Source organism: Ceratina calcarata, unplaced genomic scaffold (genome assembly GCF_001652005.2).
Source record: "Ceratina calcarata isolate Rehan_Ccalc_2016 unplaced genomic scaffold, ASM165200v1 scaffold180.2, whole genome shotgun sequence".
NCBI lineage: Eukaryota > Metazoa > Arthropoda > Insecta > Hymenoptera > Apidae > Ceratina > Ceratina calcarata.
Genome location: NW_017139431.1, coordinates 1,041,015 through 1,049,412, shown reverse-complemented (window position 1 = coordinate 1,049,412; position 8,398 = coordinate 1,041,015). Strand labels below are relative to the sequence as shown.

The window sequence follows — 8,398 nt, the reverse complement described above, 5'->3', positions numbered from 1 at the left end:
TCCTTTCCACGATTTTACCCCGAACTATTCGGCCACGGCGCGACCTAAGTGATAAACTCGAGAACCTCCCAACCCACTTCGCCCTCCTCATTGAATCCCCATAATAGTTCTCGAAAAGTGAACGGCGGGGAGAGGGTTGTCCCTTCTCTTTAAGGTTTACCCATTCACCAAAAACTTGGACGTAGCCCGCATGACGTGTAACGATTATAAATTACGATCGGCTGGTTATCCAAGAGGTAGAAACGACTTCTAGATACTTTTCCCTTTACCGGCGGTCTCCGAAGGAAAGATCGACGAGTACAATACGTATGAGGCCGGTATAATACATCGAAACGGGACGAAATGCCTTTTCACAAGTTCTTTTGAGCTTTCAAAGCTCGGAACAATATCTGACTTGAGATTGGGGTCGCGGGAAGTCCCTCGGGTAAGAAGTGTTATCTACGTTTCCCCAAGCCCGAAACGAGAGACCCCCCGCCGACCACCATTCAGGCCACCTTCAACCCCTTTTGCCGACCAAGCACTCACCCCTCCATTTTAATCACTACTTCTGATAGCCTCGTCGATTGGATCGGGGACCTTTTCGTACACCCGGTGTGCCTCTTCGATTTTGAAACGCGATCCCACTCGATTACGACCGTTACGATTTAACTTCAGAAATCTGTATGTCTTCCGATTAGGACCGCTCGTAATTAAATAAATACCCAGTAAATGATGATTACTTTATGTTTCATCAAAGATCTCGCCAGACACGAAACGCTTATAACAGCAATGAGACTCAGAGTTAATTAAAGTTCAGTACCCTGGACAATGGTTTATTACGCGTTCGTACTGCTGTTATACTCGTCTTTGGGGTGCATTCAACGCGTAATAACGTTGCCGCTTTCTTAGTACTTAAGACGGGAAGCATACTTGTTCCAGCGCGAGAGCGAAGTTCGTACATACGACAACATTCCAGGATTTAATCTGAAGGATTATTTGCGGCAAATATATTATCTCGACGCAAAAATTGTAATCTTGCGACATTCCGAGTTTACTATTTTTAACGCAATTAAATCTTTTACAAAGCGGAAGCACTGAAGTTCAAGAGGGTGTTCGTTCGTAACTTTTTCAACGCTGGATATTAATAGGTAACGATGAAAGTTCGTCACGCCGTTTAGAGTAAACGTACCCTACGGAAACGGCCGAAGCTGTGAAAAGACCTTAAAGACCATATTCTGCTGGCCTGCTATTAATCCCTCGATCGTTCAAGTGCTAATTATTCGCCCCGGCCTAATGATCCCAATTAAAATTTCCGCCGGATAGCCTCCATCCCCACGGAATCTCGCATTATTAGTCTCCTTCTTCACTCTATTGCGGCAACATTTCTGTTAGATGTATTTGCTTCATTTATAACTATTCAACAAATGTCAAAAACAATTGCCATTGCGTATATCAACGCGTACATTAATTTCTAATTAGCGATTTAAATAATTATTGTTCATGTTTAAGATTTCGTTTTATCATTTTCACACTGTGGTTACTTTTATTCAGTCTTCTTTGCAAATTGTTTTATCAAAGTACGTTCTACGCGAGTTTGATGAATTTGAACCATCGTGACAACAGTAAATAGTTACTGTCATCGAAGTATACAAATAGTTTTGATAGTTATACAATATGTAATAGGTAAGGTATGTACAGCCTCGAATATATCGTGTAGCGCTTCCGGTACTAGCCGGGATGGTTGTCTTGGGGAGGACTGGATAAAGGGTACAAGGCGGTGGTAGGGACGGATTTGGTGATGTAGCTGCCTGAGATGTAGCCGCAAGCTATGCATGGAATGTTCCTGCACAAGTCGGTAGATTGGGGGTGCGAAAAGGGGTGGCCTGATCCCGGACAGTGCCATCTTAATTAATTTCCTCTCAATCCAGATTCGCACCGTCGCAGGATCTTCGCACGCTGCGCTGTGCAATCATGTTGTATACTTGCATCGATTGCTTCGCTCTGGGGCATGCATTCTAATTAGAGCTGAGCTAAATAATGCGAAACTTATTTAAACAGCACCTTCAGTTAGGAAGTTTAAGAAAAACCCGGCCTTCATTGCTTTACACAAATTGAGAGTTTAAACTGCATGACAATAGAGTTCCGAACGAAATTGATTTGCACACTTTTTTTAAAGTTCAATTCAATTATTAGTCTCCAAATGCGAGTTCTATCTCGGTAATGTTCGAAAATTTATATTGCTGTTTCAATTGGGAAAACAAAACAGAGAGAAAGCGACGGTGGAGCTCCTTAATAAGATACGTTCGTAAACGACCACCTTGTACAAATCCGATTGGACCAGAACGGTTAGAACGGGCGACTAGTCAGCCAATTGTCCCTCTGGAGTGGAACTCCTGATAGCCAGTCTCCGTTCGGAGGAGTACAGTCTAGAAGACGGCCAGGAGATGTTATATTTTCCTCCGAGTCCGTCTGACCCTGACAATAAGAATTAATCGACGTCTCGCCGTCCTACGTTCGCGACAGTTCTTCCATCCCCATTCCGAAGGTTCATCGCCATTGTGCGCACGATTCTGGCAAATAATTTCTTCGTACGTTTCCACAGGACGATCGTTCCTCCCGTCGTAAAATCTTTCAAGGAACGTACTCGTAATATGTACGTGAGACGCCGCGCGCCACGTCGCGTCGCGTCGCGTCGTAATCCATTGAATTAGCGATAACTTTGATCGTCACTCGATGCGTACCTACATATTTATTCCCTGAGCGAAATTTTACAGTCCCACCGGGAATTTTTATTAGCTTGATAACCATACTTCTTTTCTACTTTGTTTCCATGAGACTGCGGTCTTACAGCGAAGAATGTGGCATTGCGTGGAAATTGATGTCTCTTAGTACAACGTCGTATAAAACGTAATTTTCGGAGCAATAGAACGGACAGAGACGAATGGATATAGGTCGGCGTCCCCGTTACTGCGACCAGTCATTCTTTATTCCTCCTTCTCTTTCTTGCACTTCTTTTAATCTCGTTGGGAATCAAACAATAATTACTGGCCCATCGAAACTCCGGCCGTTATACTTCGATTGATTTCGGTCAATTTACTCGAGGTATTAACTATTCCTTTCCGTTATAGCACCATCGCTCCGTAGTTGCTACCATTTCGCGACGCAAACCGATATCTGATATGTCGGTTAATTAACTTAGTTTCAGTTAGGGTACCGCTCTCTAGTTTAGGCCAGGCCTGCAACACATTCCGGTTGCATCGAGTATCTCGTACGGTGGATGCTAACAAAACTTTCCACGCTTTCGTTTCGTTTTTTAGAATGAAAAATAGGAAACATATTCAGCAAAAGATCAAGTAAATATTTTCGTGTATTAGCAAAAAAATACGCGTTTTCCATAGCCCCCGGTAAGTTGTGTTTGCAACGAACTATTGTTTGCGTGCAAACATAATATTGTTTAACGTTATGCTGGGTTAAATCTAGACAACTGTTATGAGCACTAGCTGTTTATATTCTGAACTATTGTTTGCTCTGTTAATTACGGAGTGCGGGCGAATTTGGACATACGAATTTAATATTACATGCTGCGCGAAAATGTTCGCTAAGTTACGAGACAAGCGTCGCCAGTTTCATATATTTTCGAGATAGAAGCTATTGAGTTAACTATCCTTACCCACCGGGATCAAGCAACGGCGCGTTAGGAAGTTATAAGTCTTTAAAGTTTAATTTTAAGTTGAACTCTCTGGTGGAAAGTTAGTTTAGTTTCAGCTTACTTATACTTTTGCGGTCAAGTCTTGGAACCTTAAGAACCCCCGAAGATTTTACAATAAACTTGGAATGGTTTATATCTAAGGCGGTGGGGACATAAAAGTGTAGTAGGACACATGTACACCACTTCGGGTCAGATTTCATCTCTCCTAACGTCCAGTTATGTCCTGTCCTATCTCCTTTATATCAGTACCCTAATTGTTCAAACGTGCCACCACGGTTTTTAAAACCAAACGAAGTCTCGTAAATTACGCGATCAGAGGCGTTCGAAAACGAGGATTACTTTATTATCGGATGAAACTTCCAATTCAATTAATTAGCCTGTTGGAGATTAATAAATATAGATTTTGTACAGAGCGTTTAATAACCCTTCAACATCCCATTAATCGTACCAATCGAATCGATTCTTATTAATCAACTTTATCACTTATTTTATCTGATTCGTGGGTAAATCAAATGTGAACGATGTAATTATGTTTTTATTAATGCTTGAAATCCTTTCGAATTCGGTAGTTGTGAGAAATAACAAATGCAAGTTAAAATTTGATAATCGGATCATTTGGAAAGTGAAGACTGTTTGTTTCCTAAAATACTAAAATAGTGATTCAACTGATGTCCTTATATTTTGACTCTACAGATTTTCATCGAAACGTTTATTTTAATAGAGAGAAACTGAATTCCCCTGGTTTATATAGTATTTTTTATGAATATCTTCGCCTCTTATTTTTATTACATTCGTAAGAAATATTTAATATATTCATCGTTTCCTGCGTAAAATAATTATTATCGTATTATAAATTTAATAAGAACTTAATAGAATTATACCAAGTCTATTGTTCTTGGCTGTTGCGTACAAATGTATTGAAGTAAGGAAATAAGCTTGTCTTGCGAGAACATAAACGTTTACACAGTCAGCGTAAGTAACATTAAACACGAAATCTATATAGTGTTATTACGGTGCATACTAGTAAACATAATATTACGAAATGTTAAACTTATTTATTTTTTATTTCTGCTCTTCTATGACCCTGAAGACTACTATATACATAGTTGAACTCGTCTTAATGCCCGCGTTCATATGATATAAAAACTGTTTTTGAACGAATGGATTATAACTATGATTATTCATCTATTTTACAATCGTCGTATTACTAAATATCTGATTAAATCATGGCAAGAGCACACTACATTTAACATTCGTCTTTCCAGAGAAGTACCTGACGATCCACAAACCTTCTTATATGTGAACAAAAAGTGTAGCCCCGTAAATCCATGTTCTTAGCTAATTTTGTGGGTGGGATAAAACATTGGACATTCTGTCTTATCGCGTCGCTATCAGAGTTTATCCCTTAAGTATTAATAACAACTGTCCCATTCACTATCAGAATTCATTTAAATTCCAGTAGTTGTCTAGTGAACAAAGGGATATTTGTAAGCAACTTTTAAGGGCATATTAGTGGCGGAAAAGGCTTGAAAATAATGGAACAGAAAGATAAGGCGAAGGGTAACTAACCTTGAGTCTCCGCCACTGCTTCCACCCCGTGGACGTTGAAGGTGGTGGTTACGGCGAGGCGCAGCGCGGGGGTGTCGATTCCGCTTTGGCCCGAGTCGTAGCGACGCTAGCGCCGCAACGGAGGCTCCAGTCCGAGCCCAGCATCACTCGTGGTGGTTTCGCGCGCGCATATCCCGCCAAGGTGCGACTACTTTTCGAGGATATAGAAGGAAATTCCGTCCTGGCGATTTCGCCACGCTTTCGAATTCGTTTCCTTGCGACACTTGGAAGATCATGAAATAATCGACTACGTGTGTCACTCAGAAATAATAACGAAATTCAAGTAAATACGAAGCACGAGATAGTCCGCCGCGTACATTTGTAATGAGCGAAAAGCGTCCAGTAAACACAGACGGTCGTCGAATAGAATTCTCGAACATGTGAAGAAGATGGAAAGATTGTTGCTTAAAAGTCGCAGACAATCGCCGACGAACGCACGTCCGGAACCGCAAGGAATAGGTTATAATCAAACGTGTCCCCAGTGATTTTATTCTAAGTGTGTGCCGCGTTATAACAAACAGTCCGACTCGGTGAAAGTTAATACGATTTAGATCGTGAAGTTCAATAAATCATTAATTCGTCGCCATTGAACGATCAACGTGAACAACTTTTACAGCACGGGTGGAAAGTTCTACTACGCATCGACGCCGTGTAATCACGTTCGCAGGAATGCGTAGCGCGGTGCTTCGCGTTCATCACGGTGCGTCGCGTTCGGCCGTTTGAAAATGCTAGTGGAAGTGCGAAATCGGTGGCATCGATCCGTTGATCGGCGATAAATAAAAACTCGTGCGTGTTCGTAGGAACCGCGGCAGAGAAAAGAGAAGGAGAATAGACAGTGACAGTGGGGGAGGAAGAAATATCACGAAAGAGGTAGGCAGGAACGAAATTAAAGTGCGCGAGCTAGTTACTGGAGCGCGAATGATTTGTAGGTCGGATATTTCGAAAATTGCGACCTCCGCCAGATGCCTAGAGGAATGTTTCACCGAGTGATCCTCCAACCGACGAATCGATTCTGAATCGAAAACTCTCGCCCTGGTTGCTTGTAAACGGCCCGTCTTTCTTCTCCCTTCTGCCCCAAAGCGTCCCGCATCGGCACGCTTTCCCCGAGCGTAATTACGCCAAGTGTCGCAGCGGAGAAAAATACGACTCCTCGTCCGTACAGAATAGAAGATTGCCGTTACCGAACCGTTCGTGTTTGTCTCCGAGCTCGGTCGAATATTCTCGCGTACGTGTACCGTTTTTCTATTCGCCGTCGTTCCACATCGCGAAATACATTCACGTCCGGCCCGGTCACGCGAACGGACGTTCCTAGGTGAATAAAGAAATCGAATAACTCGGGCCCTGTGATAGTGCGTGCGGTATAAAAGGAACGACGATATTCCAAATGGTGATGGTAAGGAAAGGTGGCCGAGGGAGGTCAAGGATTCCAGAGTGCAACCACGGAGCTACATGAGTTTCATCTACAGTCGGGACGCTTGATTTCGTGGCATTGTCCGCACCCTGTACGCGATCCAGTGTTTCAAAGAGTGAATCGCCTTCGTGTACGCGGCTAACGCTCAACAAAGGAAATACTATCTTCCTAAAGGTGAGTTGGATACCGCCCCGTAGGCTTCCTCTACCGTCACGAACCGACCCAGCAACTACTAGTTGAATCCCCTGCTCGGTTTCCATAAAGAAATTTCGCTTCGTTGAAATTTGATAGACCGCGCTCTAATACGATCAAATTTTTACAATGCCAAACTAGTAGAATCTTCATCACGGACAACGCTTGCGAAACGAAATTTCTATTCCGGCATATACACGCTTTGTTCCTTTACGTCTGCTTGTGACGTATGAAGTTTCGCTAGTCGAGTTTTCCAAGCTGTTATAACTGAGTTTAATTAGAGGGTAATAGCTTGCGAACAGGAGCTCGGTAGATGGATCAAGATTTAATTAAAAGAGTAATTAAGGCGTGACCCGGACTATTATCTACATTAAGTGTAGAAATATTGCATAGAAGGAAGTGCGAAAATTAATGTAAGGCGTCTTGGAGGAAAGAAGTATTATTATTTCGATTGGAATACATCTTGATCCTTAAGGGAAGTCAAGCGGCAGGGAGGACAAACCTTCCCGGGTCTTTATTAAAATTTCAGTCCTTCTATTTTCCCGATAAAGTTTACCGATACTCCAACTCGTGTTAGCTCTTTTAAAGCCGCCTTCTACGGAGCGTTATTAGTTTCCTTAGACAATGCTGCGTTAAATTTATTCCGGCCGCGCCACGGTTCGGATACTTTGATACTTTAATTACTTCTCCTCACATGTATTCGTCGCGATTTACAAGTTCTAATCTCTCTACAGCCAGCGCAACGGGGCGAAGCGCAAAATAGACGTTAACTCCTCCCAAGAATTCTAATCCGCGTTCAACGACTAATACCAATTTTAACATTTAAACGAGAAACAAATGCGTGTGACTCGTGTGTGCATACACGCGGCTGCATCTACATATTATAAAACGAATGGAACTGTAAGCTCTCGATGAAACGTTCGACAAATATTTACGGTGCGTTTGTATGACGGAATCGTGTCGACATCATCTAGAAAATTTATCGAAACAGCAACTTCGTTCCTGCGCTCGAATGCAAATATACGAGCGGGCCACCGAGTGTTTCTGTCGTAAAATGTATGCGATATTTTATGGACGTGAACCGGTGAGCCGATTCGGCCAGCTAAATAGTACATAATTCGCTGCGAAGACGATTCAAGATTGTTTGCACTTCGTACAAACACCATTTAAAACCCGATGCAAGCAAGTGTAACTGTCTTTTTTAATCGACCATTTTTCGGTCTAATTAATCCGAGCTATCGCTGGAATATCTGCTTTACTTTGCTTGTAAAATAAGTCGCCAAGAGGATGGACTTAATTTCCGACTTAAAATTATTGATAAGCTTGCTTCCCAAGAATATTGATTCAGTTATGAAAGATATTAAGCTTCTTAATTTTTTTTACCTGTCTTGTCAATAATTGTTGATACGCAATTTACCTCGATGAGACGATATAGATTAAATAACGGGAAATCAGATAACTTTTTCAACATCCTTTTAGCGTGTGTACATCATCAGATG

General features: G+C 42.0%; 1 protein-coding gene across 4 annotated transcripts in view; it reads left to right on the top strand.

The window, feature by feature from the left end:
* The first annotated feature begins 5,400 nt into the window (after positions 1–5,400).
* The window catches only part of LOC108633032 (hemicentin-1), a 142,213-nt gene continuing 139,215 nt past the window's right edge, over positions 5,401–8,398 (top strand). For all 4 annotated transcript variants that reach the window (XM_018037961.2, XM_018037960.2, XM_018037959.2 and 1 more), the window contains exon 1: positions 5,401–6,881. The gene's annotated coding sequence lies outside the window, so the exon portion shown is untranslated. The remainder of the gene's footprint in view (positions 6,882–8,398) is intronic.